Source organism: Oncorhynchus mykiss, chromosome 18 (assembly GCF_013265735.2).
Source record: "Oncorhynchus mykiss isolate Arlee chromosome 18, USDA_OmykA_1.1, whole genome shotgun sequence".
In the NCBI taxonomy this organism is placed as follows: domain Eukaryota; kingdom Metazoa; phylum Chordata; class Actinopteri; order Salmoniformes; family Salmonidae; genus Oncorhynchus; species Oncorhynchus mykiss.
Window position 1 is genome coordinate 73,196,961 of NC_048582.1, and position 19,291 is coordinate 73,216,251.

Sequence of the window (19,291 nt, forward strand, 5' to 3'; positions counted from 1 at the left end):
TATACGGTTGTTTACATGGTAGTTTATACAGTTGTTTACATGGTAGTTTATATGGTAGTTTACATGGTAGTTAATATGTTATTTTATATGGTAGTTTATACAGTTGTTTACATGGTAGTTTATTTGGTTGTTTATATGGTAGTTTACATGGTAGTTTATATGTTTGTTCACATGGTAGTTTACATGGTAGTTTATATGGTGGTTTACATGTTAGTTTACATGGTAGTTTCATTGGTAGTTTATACGGTTGTTTACATGGTAGTTTATTCAGTTGTTTACATGGTATTTTATATGGTAGTTTATGTGGTAGTTTATGTGGTAGTTTATGTGGTAGTTTACATGGTAGTTTATGTGGTAGTTTATGTGGTAGTTTATATGGTAGTTTATGTGGTAGTTTATATGGTAGTTTATGTGGTAGTTTGTGGTAGTTTATATGGTAGTTTATATGGTAGTTTATGTGGTAGTTTATATGGTAGTTTATGTGGTAGTTTATGTGGTAGTTCATGTGGTAGTTTATATGGTAGTTTATGTGGTAGTTTATATGGTAGTTTATATGGTAGTTTATGTGGTAGTTTATGTGGTAGTTTATATGGTAGTTTATGTGGTAGTTTATGTGGTAGTTTATATGGTAGTTTATGTGGTAGTTTATGTGGTAGTTTATATGGTAGTTTATGTGGTAGTTTATGTGGTAGTTTATATGGTAGTTTATATGGTAGTTTATATGGTAGTTTATGTGGTAGTTTATATGGTAGTTTATGTGGTAGTTTATATGGTAGTTTATGTGGTAGTTTATGTGGTAGTTTATATGGTAGTTTATATGGTAGTTTATGTGGTAGTTTATATGGTAGTTTATGTGGTAGTTTATGTGGTAGTTCATGTGGTAGTTTATATGGTAGTTTATGTGGTAGTTTATATGGTAGTTTATGTGGTAGTTTATGTGGTAGTTTATATGGTAGTTTATGTGGTAGTTTATGTGGTAGTTTATATGGTAGTTTATGTGGTAGTTTATATGGTAGTTTATATGGTAGTTTATGTGGTAGTTTATGTGGTAGTTTATATGGTAGTTTATGTGGTAGTTTATGTGGTAGTTTATGTGGTAGTTTATGTGGTAGTTTATGTGGTAGTTTATATGGTAGTTTATGTGGTAGTTTATGTGGTAGTTTATATGGTAGTTTATGTGGTAGTTTATGTGGTAGTTTATATGGTAGTTTATGTGGTAGTTTATATGGTAGTTTGACCTCATTTCAAGATGGCTGCTACCTACATTCCGTTTAGCATTGTGAAGCATAAACGAAATAAACACGGAATATGTTGATAAGCCAGGACTCCACAGATCACGAGGATATCTTCTCTGTCTGCCTGTGACCTTCCGTTATTGATCACCAGCCCCGAGAGTCAAAATGTTTATTTTACACAACGTTTTCACGCTGTAGGCATCCATAACGACGGAACATTGACAGTCTTGTAGCCAAGGGATATGCAGTTGACCTGGGATATGCAGTTGACCTGGGATATGCAGTTGACCTGGGATATGCAGTTGACCTGGGATATGCAGTTGACCTGGGATATGCAGTTGACCTGGGATATGCAGTTGACCTGGGATATGCACTTGACCTGGGATATGCAGTTGACCTGGGATATGCAGTTGACCTGGGATATGCTGTTGACCTGGGATATGCAGTTGACCTGGGATATGCAGTTGACCTGGGATATGCAGTTGACCTGGGATATGCAGTTGACCTGGGATATGCAGTTGACCTGGGTGGGATAAAGAAAGGCCTGGACCCTTTTCATGCGTTGGTTCAGAGACTAAACACACAGAGCACGCTGCATTAAATTGTACACAGATTTCATCACTTTAATTTTATCGCTTTAGCATAAAAGATACCTTCTCAAGGGGGAAGGGGGGGGGGGTTACAAAAAATATAGAACGGGAACCTAAAAGGAATGCAGCTCTGAATAATGTTTAAGGACACTTGGAAACATCCCGTGTTGCCAACTCCTCAATAAGGAAAGTAGCTATTGACTGTCCTAAAAGTCGCTAGAAGTTGATAAATGACATCATCACCTAATTTGCATATTTGGCCGTGTGCATGTAATTGTGATGGACGCTGTAGGTGAGAGGAATAACGTCGTGGGAGAGACAAAAAAGTGAGTTAAAAACACTGGTTCCGTGACCACACCTGCCAACACATACTACAACATCTGACCATTTCTAGTTGTTGTAGGTTTATCAATCCCATTTTTTTTTTCTGATATTCTTCACATGTTGTGGAAGCCATCTGATGTGTTTCCAGTTCTAGACATCAATAATTCACTTATAACTTGTCAATGAAAGATGACTTTCGAAATAACAAAAACACAAAAAAATGTTTTTTTTTTTAATGTGTGCTTGATCCTTTGTATTCTGAACTATGCAACTTTTATCTATCTTCTGATATCTTTTTAGCATGTAATTACACATGAATTTAAGTTACTTGTCTATTTCTATTTAGGTGGGAAATCTACATTATGCAATAAATAGGATAAATGGTCCACTATAGACTATATGGGTCACTATGGTATAGGTGGAATGTGACAATCTGTCTATAACCAGCCTGTGGAGGTCTATAACTCCATTCCTATTCTATTCAGAGTTTAGAGAAATGAATCACATTGGAATGTTGCTTTAATCAGACTGGTTAATGAGCTGTAATCAGACTGGTTAATGAGATATAATCAGACTGGTTAATGAGCTGTAATCAGACTGGTCAATGAGAAATAATCAGACTGGTTATTGAGCTGTAATCAGACTGGTTAATGAGCTATAATCAGACTGGTTAATGATCTATAATCAGACTGGTTAATGATCTATAATGAGACTGGTTAATGATCTATAATCAGACTGGTTAATGATCTATAATCAGACTGGTTAATGTTCTATAATCAGACTGGTTAATGATCTATAATCAGACTGGTTGATGATCTATAATCAGACTGGTTAATGAGATATAATCAGACGGGTTAATGATCTATAATCAGACTGGTTAATAATGAGCTATAATCATACTGGTTAATGATCTATAATCAGACTGGTTAATAAGATTTGTTTGTTGATTTTGGAAAAAAATCCGCCCTCACTTGGCCCCGCCCCACCTACTTAGCCAATCAAACTGCGTATTTTTTAATAAACACTATGTCCTAAATAGTATGCGCCGATTAGTAAACAGTATGCTGTTTTAGTATGTAGTACGCTAGTATGGGTATTGGGACACGGACAGTGTATTGGCCTTGCTAGTCTACAGTACCTGTCACCTGTGATCCCTCCAGTTATATCCCTTATATCCCTCTAATTCACAAAGCCCTCGACCTAAATACTGTATGTACCATACCATGCCATGCCAGGGCCCAGACGCAGCTAAGTGGGTTAAAGTGAATAGCATTAGTGTTCACACACACACACACACACACACACACACACACACACACACACACACATACACACAGCGGTGGATAGAGGACATACACACTAAGGGTCCAGATGTCTTAACCAAGTGGTATGTGCTGTGCTCTCATTGGGTAACGAGATGCCAGTTTAATATTCTAGTTGAGGTCATACTGGTTAAGGACTGTCTGTTTGCCAACCCTGGTTGTTTCTGCTTCAGCTAAATGATGCTGGAGCAGCTACATCAACTAGACCACTAGTGTCTTGTCAGATGCTGAACAACCGACTCCTCTGGACCCACCAGGGAGAGATACAAGTAAACATGAGAGAGAACTCTTATTGAATGACCCTCCCAGGCCTGTCAGTGTTGGCTGAAAGGAGGTTCACCTGTCAGTGTTGGCTGAAAGGAGGTTCACCTATCAGTGCTGGCTGAAAGGAGGTTCACCTGTCAGTGTTGGTTTTAAAGGAGGTTCACCTGTCAGTGTTGGCTGAAAGGAGGTTCACCTGTCAGTGTTGGCTGAAAGGAGGTTCACCTGTCAGTGTTGGCTGAAAGGAGGTTCACCTGTCAGTGTTGGGTGAAAGGAGGTTCACCTGTCAGTGTTGGCTGAAAGGAGGTTCACCTGTCAGTGTTGGCTGAAAGGAGGTTCACCTGTCAGTGTTGGCTGAAAGGAGGTTCACCTATCTGTGCTGGCTGAAAGGAGGTTCACCTGTCAGTGTTGGTTGAAAGGAGGTTCACCTGTCAGTGTTGGCTGAAAGGAGGTTCACCTGTCAGTGTTGGCTGAAAGGAGGTTCAGCTGTCAGTGCTGGCTGAAAGGAGGTTCACCTGTCAGTGTTGGCTGAAAGGAGGGCTTTTCAAACACACCAGACCATTTTTTTCCTCGATTTCCCCACACCGGCCAAATTTTCCTTGATTGTTATTAGTATAATAATTATAATTTTGCTTAAAAAACAACAACAAGTTTGACAGGCCCGCTGTGCTTAAAAATGGACCTGCCCAAATGCCAGATGGTGAGTCCGCCCCTGATCCCCACCCTTCCTTGTAGCCTATTAGCCTGTTATCCTGCAAGCACTGCCCGTTTGGTCCAGCTCCTCCCGCATGCCACTGAAATAGTGTGTCAGGTGAGAGTAACCATGGAGATTATTTAGCTAGGAGGGAGAATGAAGGAGAGAGAGAGAGTGGGAGGAAATCTCTCTCTGTAGCCTATTCCTTCCCACAGTACCGCGTTTTACCGCTAGGCTTACTACAAACTCGAGAGTAGGTCGAGCCCAATAGCATCCCTTCTGCATGCCTCTTATTGCGCGCCTCTCCCTGCCTCCACCTCTCTCTCTCTCGCTCTCTCTCTCTCTCTGTCTCTGTCTCTCTCTCTCTCTCTGTCTCTCTCCCTCCCTCCCTCCCTCCAGTTGCTCCCGCTGCGCCTTGTGGATTCAGAGACACCAGCAAACCGAGAACCGTTGACAAGCATCGTTATCCTCACGCACCAGCAACAAAACCCCAAATATAATCCAAAATATGACATTCTTAACGATACAGCAGAAACAACCCGTGATTTGACAACTTCTGACAAACGATTTACAGTCCGTTGGACGCTCGTAGCTGTAAACGGTAAGTGAATTGTTTTGGATTCTGCATTTCATGTTCATTTGAAGAAATGATCCGGTTATTTCCTATACCGCACCTGCTCCGGTTTCATAAACAGGTGGTGCGCTATGATAATGACAATATTGATGCTGATTAAATCTCGTTTAGAATTGTTTTTGTTGCTGCTGATTAGGCTATAGCTTGACTCCCGTGGATAAACATAGCCCGACGTTTTATTAAAACGCTGGATTGTACAGCAAACGAACACTGGGAGAAGCAAAAAAGCCTGCAGCTTTTAATTAGTTGGTATCTGTTTGGATTTGTTTTATGCTCATATTTCAATTTTTTATGGATGATTTTTTTTACCGTAGGCCAATGCATTTAATATGATCAAATCACGGATGGTTGTATTGTTGCCACCACCAAGGAATCGTAGCCAATGATGTGTATACATACCCTAGATATTCTTTTCTATGTATTGGCCATTGCAGTCTTTGAAGCCACTGGTCGGCCATATTGGTACTCCCCGGTAAGGGACAGTCCTTCGTAGGAATTAATTGAATTCTACAGTATTTCAATTAAATGTTTCATGGACAAAATGACATATTTTTAATGTATTTAGTAACATTAGTAATCCCAAGCATTTGTACTTTTAGAAAAACATTTTGATGTCATTTTTCTTCTTGCATTTAAGCTCCCACACTATAATTTGTGAGCTAAGAAAATGTCAATGGTGGCTAAGTGTCAAGATGGAGGCATGGCGGCGACATCACAGCACCACCTGTCTAGTGAAAATATATAAATCATTGATCATAGCCTATTGCCTTTCTTTCCTGAACAAGCTCATGAGGGAGACTCAGTAATTTACAAGGCATGTTGACTAACTTCTTAGTTACCACTGTATGTGTCTGCAGTTGCTTTTCTCCTCCATTAATGAGGGGGTTTAGGGACATTGAAAACAGTAGCATTGGTATCCGATATGTAGGCTATTTTGTGAAATGTTATAATTTATTTTCAGATTAAAACCTGCTACCATGCGCACTCATGCAATACAGCCTGACCAGTGAGCAAAAGACATTGGAAATACATCATTTTGGTTGAAACAACATCTATGCAAGGTGTTGTGCTCCCTGGGTAGACTTATCTATCTATCTACTTATCTATCTATCTACTTATCTATCTATCTACTTATCTATCTATCTACTTATCTATCTATATACTTATCTATCTATCTACTTATCTATCTTGACAGTTGATCTTTTACTTAGCCTACTCTCCAAAACCAGCTGATATTCAGATGGCCAACTAGAGTCATTTGTTTGTGATGTTGAAACAATGCCTAAGTAATATCGCCCACCAGGAGGTTTTCCATAATAAGGAGAGATAATGAGACTGACCCAATAGGGAGAGACAATGAGACTGACCCAATAGGGAGAGACATACCAGTAAGCCAGGAGAGGCAATGAAACTGATCCAATAAGGAGAGACAATGAAACTGATCAAATAAGGAGAGGCAATGAGACTGATCCAATAAGGAGAGACAATGAGACTGATCCAATAAGGAGAGACAATAAGATAAGACCGATCCAATAAGGAGAGACAATGAGACTGATCCAATAAGGAGAGACAATAAGACTGATCCAATAGGGAGAGACAATGAGACTGATCCAATAAGGAGAGACAATGAGGCTGATCCAATAAGGAGAGACAATGAGACTGATCCAATAGGGAGAACATACCAGTAAGCCAGGAGAGACAATGAGACTGATCCAATAGGGAGAGACAATGAGACTGATCCAATAGGGAGAGACAATGAGACTGATCCAATAAGGAGAGACAATGAGACTGATCCAATAAGGAGAGACAATGAGACTGATCCAATAAGGAGAGACAATGAGACTGATCCAATAAGGAGAGACAATGAGACTGATCCAATAAGGAGAGACAATGAGTCTGATCCAATAGGGAGAGACATACCAGTAAGCCAGGAGAGACAATGAGACTGATCCAATAGGGAGAGACAATGAGACTGATCCAATAAGGAGAGACAATGAGACTGATCCAATAAGGAGAGACAATGAGACTGATCCAATAAGGAGAGACAATGAGACTGATCCAATAAGGAGAGACAATGAGGCTGATCCAATAAGGAGAGACAATGAGTCTGATCCAATAGGGAGAGACATACCAGTAAGCCAGGAGAGACAATGAGACTGATCCAATAGGGAGAGACAATGAGACTGATCCAATAAGGAGAGACAATGAGACTGATCCAATAAGGAGAGACAATGAGACTGATCCAATAAGGAGAGACAATGAGTCTGATCCAATAGGGAGAGACATACCAGTAAGCCAGGAAAGACAATGAGACGCTGAGATGAGATCATGACTTTAATTTCCATGTGGGAGAAGTTTGATTGCAGCTTTGTGCATAAATAAAAACACACAATCAAACCTAGAGATACATATATATATATATATATATACAGTGCCTTGCGAAAGTATTCGGCCCCCTTGAACTTTGCGACCTTTTGCCACATTTCAGGCTTCAAACATAAAGATATAAAACTGTATTTTTTTGTGAAGAATCAACAACAAGTGGGACACAATCATGAAGTGGAACGACATTTATTGGATATTTCAAACTTTTTTAACAAATCAAAAACTGAAAAATTGGGCGTGCAAAATTATTCAGCCCCCTTAAGTTAATACTTTGTAGCGCCACCTTTTGCTGCGATTACAGCTGTAAGTCGCTTGGGGTATGTCTCTATCAGTTTTGCATATCGAGAGACTGACATTTTTTCCCATTCCTCCTTGCAAAACAGCTCGAGCTCAGTGAGGTTGGATGGAGAGCATTTGTGAACAGCAGTTTTCAGTTCTTTCCACAGATTCTCGATTGGATTAAAGTCTGGACTTTGACTTGGCCATTCTAACACCTGGATATGTATATTTTTGAACCATTCCATTGTAGATTTTGCTTTATGTTTTGGATCATTGTCTTGTTGGAAGACAAATCTCCGTCCCAGTCTCAGGTCTTTTGCAGACTCCATCAGGTTTTCTTCCAGAATGGTCCTGTAGTTGGCTCCATTCATCTTCCCATCAATTTTAACCATCTTCCCTGTCCCTGCTGAAGAAAAGCAGGCCCAAACCATGATGCTGCCACCACCATGTTTGACAGTGGGGATGGTGTGTTCAGCTGTGTTGCTTTTACGCCAAACATGACGTTTTGCATTGTTGCCAAAAAGTTCAATTTTGGTTTCATCTGACCAGAGCACCTTCTTCCACATGTTTGGTGTGTCTCCCAGGTGGCTTGTGGCAAACTTTAAACGACACTTTTTATGGATATCTTTAAGAAATGGCTTTCTTCTTGCCACTCTTCCATAAAGGCCAGATTTGTGCAATATACGACTGATTGTTGTCCTATGGACAGAGTCTCCCACCTCAGCTGTAGATCTCTGCAGTTCATCCAGAGTGATCATGGGCCTCTTGGCTGCATCTCTGATCAGTCTTCTCCTTGTATGAGCTGAAAGTTTAGAGGGACGGCCAGGTCTTGGTAGATTTGCAGTGGTCTGATACTCCTTCCATTTCAATATTATCGCTTGCACAGTGCTCCTTGGGATGTTTAAAGCTTGGGAAATCTTTTTGCATCCAAATCCGGCTTTAAACTTCTTCACAACAGTATCTCGGACCTGCCTGGTGTGTTCCTTGTTCTTCATGATGCTCTCTGCGCTTTTAACGGACCTCTGAGACTATCACAGTGCAGGTGCATTTATACGGAGACTTGATTACACACAGGTGGATTGTATTTATCATCATTAGTCATTTAGGTCAACATTGGATCATTCAGAGATCCTCACTGAACTTCTGGAGAGAGTTTGCTGCACTGAAAGTAAAGGGGCTGAATAATTTTGCACGCCCAATTTTTCAGTTTTTGATTTGTTAAAAAAGTTTGAAATATCCAATAAATGTCGTTCCACTTCATGATTGTGTCCCACTTGTTGTTGATTCTTCACAAAAAATACAGTTTTATATCTTTATGTTTGAAGCCTGAAATGTGGCAAAAGGTCGCAAAGTTCAAGGGGGCCGAATACTTTCGCAAGGCACTGTATATATGTGTCTGTATGCATATATATATATATATATATATATATATACAGACACTAGCTGCAGAAACACACTGGGGTTGGAGAAGACAACTCAACTGAGAGGTGTAAACGTGTGTGTGTGTGTGTGTGTGTGTGTGTGTGTGTGTGTGTGTGTGTGTGTGTGTGTGTGTGTGTGTGTGTGTTGGCCTTGCTGAAGCTTTGGCAGAGAGGAGACTGGGATTAGAGTCCAGAGACAGGAGGAGACCACTAAACACACACAACACAACACAACAACAACACAACACAACAACAACCCAACGCAACACACGGCCTCTGTAGAAACAAGCAACACCAGAATTGTGGGTGATCTCTGTAGGAAGTAGCAACATCTGAATTGCGGGTGATCTCTGTAGGAACAAGCAGCACCTGAATTGCGGGTGATCTCTCTAGAAACAAGCAACATTTTCACTAAGCCAGTAGTCAGGCATGAATAACTAAATCTCTCTGTGCGTCCTCTAAAACACAACTCAGCCAAGCAGCACTTGCTTCTTGCCCGCTTAACCCGGAAGCCAGCCGCACCAAAGTGTTGGAGGAAACACCGTACACCTGGCGACCGTGTCAGTATGTATTGCGATGAAGTGCCTTAGAACCATTGCACCATTCGGGAGGCCCTCTGCTTTGTTGATAAACTAACCTCACTTTTGATAAGATAGCTCTTGAATGTTTTGGTGAACCTACTGGAGAGCTCTACTTTGTTTACACCCATTCAGCATCGTTCACTCTCTCTTAAGTCCTTAGCCCCGCCCATTCAGCATCGTCCACACCCTCTTAAGTCATTAGCCCCGCCCATTCAGCATCGTTCACACCCTCTTAAGTCATTAGCCCCGCCCATTCCGCATCGTTCACACCCTCTTAAGTCCTTAGCCCCGCCCATTCAGCATCGTCCACACCCTCTTAAGTCCTTAGCCCCGCCCATGCAGCATCGTTCACACCCTCTTAAGTCCTTAGCCCCGCCCATCTCATTAAGGATTCACATGAGGTCATGTACTAAACAACCAATGATTTCAAGACTAAAGGCTGGTTTATACTACGTGTATCGACAGTTGTCGCCATGACATCATGAACATTCTATTGTCGTCCGACATCAAACTTGTCATTGTCATTATGAAAAAGTATAAACACAAAAACTACAAAAAATGACAAATGTATTAATTTAAAAATCATTCCTCAGTGATCTACACACAACACCCCATAATGACAAGTTGAAAACAAGTTTTTAGATTTTTTTTAAATAAATGTATTAATTTTTTATTTTTTTTAAATAAACCTTTTAAGTATTCAGACCCTTTGCTATGAGACTCGAAATTGAGCTCCGTTGCTTCCTGTTTCCATTGATAATCTTTGAGATGTTTCTACAACTTGATTGGAGTCCACCTGTGGTAAATTCAATTGGCTTTGGAAAGTATTCACATCCCTTGAACTTTTTCACATTTTGTTCTGATACTAGCCTTATTCTAACATTTATTTTAGTTTTTTCCCTCATCAATCTACACACAATTTTTTTATTTCACCTTTATTTAACCAGGCAAGTCAGTTAAGAACAAATTCTTATTTTCAATGACGGCCTGGGAACAGTGGGTTAACTGCCTGTTCAGGGGCAGAACGACAGATTTGTACCTTGTCAGCTCGGGGGTTTGAACTCGCAACCTTCCGGTTACTAGTCCAACGCTCTAACCACTAGGCTACCCTGCCGCCCCAATACCCCATAATGACATCACAATACCCCATAATGACATCACAATACCCCATAATGACATCTCAATACCCCATAATGACAAAGCAAAACCGTTTTTTAGACATTTTTGCAAATTTATATTAAAAAAAAGAAACGAGCCACCCATTGCCTTGATGACAGCTTTGCACACTCTTGGCATTCTCTCAACCAGCTTCCCCTGGAATGCTTTTCCAACAGTCTTGAAGGAGGTCCCACATATGCTGAGCACTTTTTGGCTGTCCAACTCATACCAAACCATCTCAATTGGGTTGAGGTCGGGCGATTGTGGAGGCCAGGTCATCTGATGCAGAACTCCATCACTCTCCTTCTTGGTCAAATAGCCCTTACACAACCTGGACGAGTGTTTTGGGTTATTGTCCTGTTGAAAAACAAATCATAGTCCCACTAAGCGGAAACCAGATGGGATGGCGTATCGCTGCAGAATGCTGTGGTAGCCATGTTGGTTAAGTGTTCCTTGAATTCTAAATAAATCACAGACAGTGTCACCACCTCCTTTATTTATTAATAATATAGAGATAAAATAGATGATGAGATGATGTTGCTGGTAAAGAGATAAAACAGATGATGTTGCTGGTAAATAAAGAGATAAAACAGATGATGTTGCTGGATAAATAAAGAGATAAAACAGATTATGTTGCTGGATAAGTAAAGAGATAAAACAGATGATGTTGCTGGATAAGTAAATAGACTTTTGGGATCCACGAGTATCCTAATCCTCTGTCCCAGTAGGCCTATTGAAAATGTAGCTAGAAGGTTCATTAACTAGGCCTCAATTTCTCATCCGGCTCCCTCCCTCCCTATCTCCCTCCTTATCTCTCTCTCCCTCCCTCTATATATCTGGGTGTCAGTGGTGCAGAATCATACCCATTTAAAGGAGTAAAACTAGGCCTACGCACTGTTTTAATGGAACAGCATTTAAACTACTGTGTGTCTTCGACCAGACGTCTATACTGTACAATCAAATCCCCTTCATGTACATATCAGTGATATCTTCAACCCTCCCATCTCTCTAGTACTGAGTTTGTCTATCTTTCTTTCTCTATCTAGCAGGTTTCTGTTCCCTAACGTTTAAATAATGCAGCAATGTTTTGGACCACCGTGTCTCTCTTCAGAGAAGTACACAGAAACATTCCCGTCAGAAAACATAAATAACATTCATATCTTAACCCTTCATCTCTCCGTGTCCTCCCTCCCTTCATGTATCATTAACTATCTCCTCTCCCACATCCTGGCACCTGTTGGTCGCTGGACCAGCAGTGTGAAGGTCTGCGCTCAGACATGAATGAATGGTGGTCATTACGTGAGAGAATGACTATAGGGTTCAGCAGGTACTTGCACTCAAACCATAAACATGAAATGAGCCAGTCTGTTTTCGAGAGTAACCATGTTTATATGCACACCAATATATATTTCCACACCAACATGGAGGTGGGGGGAGATAGTGGGAGGGATAGAGGGAGGGATTGGGTAGCTAGGTTGAAAATGTCTTCATAGGACAGAAGGTAGCTAGGTTGAAGATGTCTTCATAGGACAGAAGGTAGCTAGGTTGAAGATGTCTTCATAGGACAGAAGGTAGCTAGGTTGAAGATGTCTTCATAGGAGAGAAGGTAGCTAGGTTGAAGAAATCTTCATAGGAGAGAAGGTAGCTAGGTTGAAGATATCTTCATAGGAGAGTAGTGGGCTAGGTTGAAGATATCTTCATAGGAGAGGAGTGGGCTAGGTTGAAGATATCTTCATAGGAGAGGAGTGGGCTAGGTTGAAGATATCTTCATAGGAGAGAAGGTAGCTAGGTTGAAGATATCTCCATAGGAGAGAAGGCAGCTTGAGAGGGGAGATGGTTGAGCCACATCTCTTGCATTCTTCTCTTTCTGTCTTCCAATTCCTTCTCCATTTTCTCTCTACCAGAGTTCAGACATATAACGTTTGTACGTGAAAACTATTTGTAACTCGTTTCAGGCGTACAGTATGTATTTCACAGGAGATGTATTTAAATGTAATTAGTTTTTTTATTATTTATTATTTATTAGCAGAAATACCTTCTGGAACGTGTGAACTTTCATGTGCCTTAATAACAAACCTATAAATACGAATAAAATTGTTAAATTACCAGCCTTATTGGTTTAGCCACAGAAAAAGACAGGGACCATGATTGGCTGAGATAATGAATGGGCTTGAAATGCGGGGAGATGAGTTTGGATTGGTCTGCCATGTAGCATACTTCTGTCTATAACGTGAGCTGTTCAGTAATAGTGTTAATAGTATTTTCTGCCACACTGTTTTTTTTAACAGATATAACATTTCTAAGATGATACATACTACTACATAGGTTGTTCTGTGTTCACTCATACATAAAAGGAGGGCTTGAGCTGCTGGCAGATCAAATACACAGCTGGAACGCCGATTCAGCTGTTTACACGTCCCAATAATTTGAACGTTTGCTCAGAAAATCAGGAAATGCTTACTTGGATTTTAACCGTACACCGATTAAGATAAGCAGAGTAATGTGTTTACATGCTTTTCCCGTACATAATCAGATTCATATCTAATTATTACACGGAACCCAAAGCGGCTGCGCGCGTACGCCATCGTGCGCCATCGTGCGCCATCGTGCGCCATCGTGCGCCATCGTGCGCCATCGTGCATACATGTATTTTGTCCCCCTACCCCAAACGCGATTACGACACGCAGGTTAAAATATCAAAACAAACTCTGAACCAATGACATTCATTTGGGGACAGGTCGAAAAGCATTTAACAATTATAGCAATTTAGCTAGTTATCTGTTTCTAGCTAATTTGTCCTGGGATATAAACATTGAGTTGTTATTTTACCTGAAATGCACAAGGTCCTCTACTCCGACAATTAATCCACACATAAAACGGTCAACCGAATCGTTTCTAGTCATCTCTCCTCCTTCCAGGCTTTTTCATCTTTGAACTTATATGGTGATTGGCATCTAAACTTTCATAGTATTACCATGACAACCAGCAACACAGTTTGTCTTTCAATCACCCACGTTGGTATAACCAATGAGGAGATGGCACGTGGGTACCTGCTTCTATAAACCAATGAGGAGATGGGAGAGGCATGACTTTCAGCGCGATCTGCGTCAGAAATAGAAAGGAGTTCTATTTTAGGCCTTGGCATCGCAGACGCTCGAGCAGTGTGAGTGCAATAATTGAATAACATACATTTCTACATTTATTTTGCAACTTTGGAAAGTTGGAGGAGAGGGGGAAGGTTGGAGGAGAGGGGGAAGGTTGTAGGAGAGGGGGAAAGTTGGAGGAGAGGGGGAAGGTTGTAGGAGGGGGGGAAAGTTGGAGGAGAGGGGGAAGGTTGTAGGAGAGGGGGAAGGTTGTAAGAGAGGGGGAAAGTTGGAGGAGAGGGGGAAGGTTGTAGGAGAGGGGGAAAGTTCGAGGAGAGGGGGAAAGTTGGAGGAGAGGGGGAAAGTTGGAGGAGAGGGGGAAAGTTGGAGGAGAGGAGGAAGGTTGGAGGAGAGGGGGAAGGTTGGAGGAGAGGTGGAAGGTTGTAGGAGAAGGGAAGGATTGAGGAGAGGGAAGGTTGTAGGAGAAAGGGAAGTGGAAATTATTGATGCACTTGAAAGCTGCAGCTTGTCCCCCCCACCCCTCTCTCTCTTTCTCCCTGTCTCTCTCTCTCTCTCTCTGTCTCTCTCTCCCTGTCTCTCTCTCTCTGTCTCTCTCCCTGTCTCTCTCTCCCTGTCTCTCTCCCTGTGTCTCTATCTATATCTAATTTTCAATTTAATTTTAAGGGCTTTATTGTCATAGGAAACATATGTTTACATTGCCAAAGCAGGTGAAGTAGATAATAAACAAAAGTGAAATAAACAATACAAAATAACAGTAAACATTACACTCACAAAAGTTCCACAAGAACAAAGATGTTTCAAATATCATGTTATGTCTATACACGGTATTGTAATGATGTGCAAATTGTTAAAGTACAAAGGGGAAAATTAAAATAAATCAACATAAATATGTGTTGTGTTTACAATAGTGTTTGTTCTTCACTGCGCAACAGGTCTCAAATATTGCTGCTGTGATGTCACAATATGGCATTTCACCCAATAGATATTGGAGTTTTCAAAATTGGATTTGTTTTCAAATTCTTTGTTGGTCTCTGTAATCATACATTTGACAGAAGCTTGCTTGAGGGACTCTTCTCCAGGTTCATCTTTCTGTAGGGGGGATGGTTTGTTATGGAAGGTTTGGGAATCGCTTCCATTTAGGTGGTTGTAGAATTTAACGCCTCTTTTCTGGATTTTGATAATTAGCGGGTATCGGCCTAATTCTGCTCTGCATGCATTATTTGGTGTTTTAGGTTGTAGGCTGTTTTGGCAGAATTCTGCTTGTAGAGTCCCATATTGTGAAGTCTTGGTTGGTGAGCGGACCCCAGACCTCACAACCATCAAGCGCAATGGGTTCTATAACTGATTCAAGTATTTTTAGCCAGATCCTAATTGGTAAGTCAAAATTTATGTTCCTTTTGATGGCATAGAAGGCCCTTCTTGCCTTGTCTCTCAGATCGTTCACAGCTTTGTGGAAGTTACCTGTGGCGCTGATGTTTAGGCCAAGGTATGTGTAGTTTTTTGTGTGCTCTAGGGCAACAGTGTCTAAATGGAATTTGTATTTGTGGTCCTGGTGACTGGACCTTTTTTGGAACACAATTATTTTTGTCTTACTGAGATTTACTGTCAGGGCCCAGGTCTGACAGAGTCTGTGCAGAAGATCTAGGTGCTGCTGTAGGCCCTCCTTGGTTGGGGACAGAAGCACCAGATCATCAGCAAACAGTAGACATTTGACTTCAGATTCTAGTAGGTTGAGGCCGGGTGCTGCAGACTATTCTAGCACCAATTTGTTGATATATATGTCGAAGAGGGTGGGGCTAAGCATAATCCCTGTCTCGCCCCACGGCCCCGTGGAAATACATGTGTGTTTTTTTGCCAATTTTGGTTTGTATACATGGATTTGATCATGTCAGATCTTTTTTCCACAACACCACTTTCCATCAGTTTGTATAGCAGACCCTCATGCCAAATTGAGTCAAAGGCTTTTTTGAAATCAACAAAGCATGAGAAGAATCTGCCTTGGTTTTGGTTTGTTTGGTTGTCAATTAGGGTGTGCAGGGTGAATACATGGTCTGTTGTACGGTAATTTGTTAAAAAGCCAATTTGACATTTGCTCAGTACATTGTTTTCATTGAGGAAATGTACGAGTCTGCTGTTAATGACAATGCAGACGATTTTCCCAAGGTTGCTGTTGATGCATATTCCACGGTAGTTATTGGGGTCAAATTTGTCTCCACTTTTGTGGATTGTGGTGATCAGTCCTTGGTTCCAAATAATGGGGAAGATGCCAGAGCTAAGGATGATGTTAATGAGTTTAAGTATATTGGGGTAGATGTTTAAGTACAGCCAATTGTAATTTGTTGTCTATATATTTACCATTTAATTTAGAATACCATCAACACCACAGGCCTTTTTGGGTTGGAGGGTTTTTATTTTGTCCTGTAACTCATTCAATGTAATTGGAGAATCCAGTGGGTTCTGGTAGTCTTTAATAGTTGATTCTAAGATTTGTATTTGATAATGTATATGTTTTTGCTGTTTATTCTTTGTTATAGAGCCAAAAAGATTGGAGAAGTGGTTTACCCATACATCTCCATTTTGGATAGATAATTCTTCGTGTTGTTGTTTGTTTAGTGTTTTCCAATTTTCCTAGAAGTGGTTAGAGTCTATGGATTCTTCAATTACATTGAGCTGATTTCTGACGTGCTGTTCCTTCTTTTTCCGTAGTGTATTTCTGTATTGTTTTAGTGATTCACCATAGTGAAGGCGTAGACTCAGGTTTTCCGGGTCTCTATGTTTTTGGTTGGACAGGTTTCTCAATTTCTTTCTTAGATTTGTGCATTCTTCATCAAACCATTTGTCCTTGTTGTTCATTTTCTTCAGTTTTCTATTTGAGATTTTTAGATTTGATAGGGAAGCTGAGAGGTCAAATATACTGTTAAGATTTTCTACTGCCAAGTTTACACCTTCACTATTACAGTGGAACGTTTTACCCAGGAAATTGTCTAAAAGGGATTGAATTTGTTGTTGCCTAATTGTTTTTTGGTAGGTTTCCAAACTGCATTCCTTCCATCTATAGCATTTCTTAATGTTACTCAGTTCCTTTGGCATTGATGCCTCATGATTGAGTATTGCTCTGTTCAAGTAGACTGTGATTTTGCTATGGTCTGATAGTTGTGTCAGTGGGCTGACTGTGAACACTCTGAGAGACTCTGGGTTGAGGTGGTAAAGTAGTCTACAGTACTACTGCCAAGAGATGAGCTATAGGTGTCCCAACCATAGGAGTCCCCTTGAAGCCTAACGTTGACTATGTACATACCCAGCGTGTGACAGAGCTGTGACCCGTTTTTGTTGTCATAGTTGTGCCTAGGGGGGCATATGGGGGAGGGAATGCTGTCACCTCCAGCCAGGTGTTTATCTCCCTGTGTGCTGAGGGTGTCAGGTTCTTGTCCAGTTCTGGTATTTAGGTCGCCACAGACTAGTACATGTCCCTGGGCTTGGAAATTATTGATTTCCCCCTCCAGGATGGAGAAGCTGTCTTCATTAAAGTATGGGGATTCTAGTGGGGGGATATAGGTGGCACACAGGAGGACATTTTTCTCTGTTAAGATCATTTCATTTTGAATTTCTTGTCCAAGCTGGTCCTGCAAGCTGCTCCCCAAGACAGCAACACAATTAGACCTAACCAAATCTTGAGAAAATAAAAATATAATTACTTGAGACATTGGAAAAAATTCTTTAAAAATCAGAGCAAACTAGAATGCTATTTGGCCCTAAACAGAGAGTACACAGCGGCAGAATACCTGACCACTGTGACTGACCCAAAATTAAGGAAAGCTTTGACTATGTACAGACTCAGTGAGCATAGCCTTGCTATTGAGAAAGGCCGCCGTAGGCAGACATGGCTCTCAAGAGAAGACAGGCTATGTGCTCACTGCCCACAAAATGAGGTGGAAACTGAGCTGCACTTCCTAACCTCCTGCCCAATGTATGACCATATTAGAGACACATATTAACCTCAGATTACACAGATTCACAAAGAATTAGAAAACAAACCCGATTTTGATAAACTCCCATATCTACTGGGTGAAATTCCACAGTGTGACATCACAGCAGCAAGATGTGTGACCTGTTGCCGCAAGAAAAGGGCAACCAGTGAAGAACAAACACCATTGTAAATACAACCCATATTTATGTTTATTTATTTTCCCTTTTGTACTTTAACTATTTGTACATCGTTACAACACTGTATACAGACATAATATGACATTTGAAATGTCTTTCTTATTTTGGAACTTCTGTGAGTGTCATGTAATGTTTACTGTTCAATTTTATTATATATTTCACTTTTGTATATTATCTACTTCACTTGCTTGGCAATATGTTTCCCATGCCAATAAAGCCCCTTGAATTGAAATTGAATTGAATTGACAGAGAGCGAGAGAGAGACCGAGAGAGAGATTGAGAGAGAGAGGGAGAGTAGAGAGAGAGAGGGAGAGTAGAGAGAGAGAGAGAGAGAGAGAGAGAGTAGAGCGAGCTGAGAGAGAGTAGTGAGAGTAGAAAGAGAGAGTAGAGAAAAAGAGATTGAGAGAGAGAGGGAGAGAGAGTAGAGAAAAAGAGAGAGAGGGAGAGTAGAGAGTAGAGAGAGAAGAGAGAGAGAGAGTAGAGAGAGAAGAGAGAGAGAGAAGAGAGAGAGAGAGTAGAGCAAGTAGAGAGAGAGAGAGAGTAGAGAGAGAGAGAGAGAGAGAGAGAAGAGAGAGAGAGAAGAGAGAGAGAGAGTAGAGCAAGTAGAGAGAGAGAGAGAGAGAGAGAGAAGAGAGAGAGAGAGAGAGAGAGAGAGAGAAGAGAGAGAGAGAGTAGAGCAAGTAGAGAGAGAGAGAGAGTAGAGAGAGAGAGAGAGAGAGAGAGAGAGAGTAGAGCAAGTAGAGAGAGAGAGAGAGTAGAGAGAGAGAGTAGAGCAAGTAGAGAGAGAGAGAGAGTAGAGAGAGAGAGAGAGAGAGAGAGAGAGAGAGAGAGAGAGAGTAGAGAGAGAGAGAGAGAGAGAGAGAGAGAGAGAGAGTAGAGCAAGTAGAGAGAGAGAGAGTAGAGAGAGAGAGAGAGAGAGAGAGAGAGAGAGAGAGAGAGAGAGAGAGAGAGAGAGAGTAGAGCAAGTAGAGAGAGAGAGAGAGTAGAGAGAGAGAGAGAGAGAGAGAGAGAGAGAGTAGAGCAAGTAGAGAGAGAGAGAGTAGAGAGAGAGAGAGAGATTGTCATTGTGTTTGCGCCATCATTTGTACATGTTGACCTGAGCTAGTTTGCTTTTTGCTGCATGTGTGAAGTACTTGTTT

At 41.0% G+C, this 19,291-nt stretch overlaps 1 protein-coding gene across 1 annotated transcript in view; it reads left to right on the forward strand.

The window, feature by feature from the left end:
- Nucleotides 1-4,838: 4,838 nt before the first annotated feature.
- Nucleotides 4,839-19,291, forward strand: part of LOC110496903 (regulating synaptic membrane exocytosis protein 3-like) — a 79,453-nt gene continuing 65,000 nt past the window's right edge. The window contains exon 1 of the mRNA XM_036953658.1: nucleotides 4,839-5,027. The gene's annotated coding sequence lies outside the window, so the exon portion shown is untranslated. The remainder of the gene's footprint in view (nucleotides 5,028-19,291) is intronic.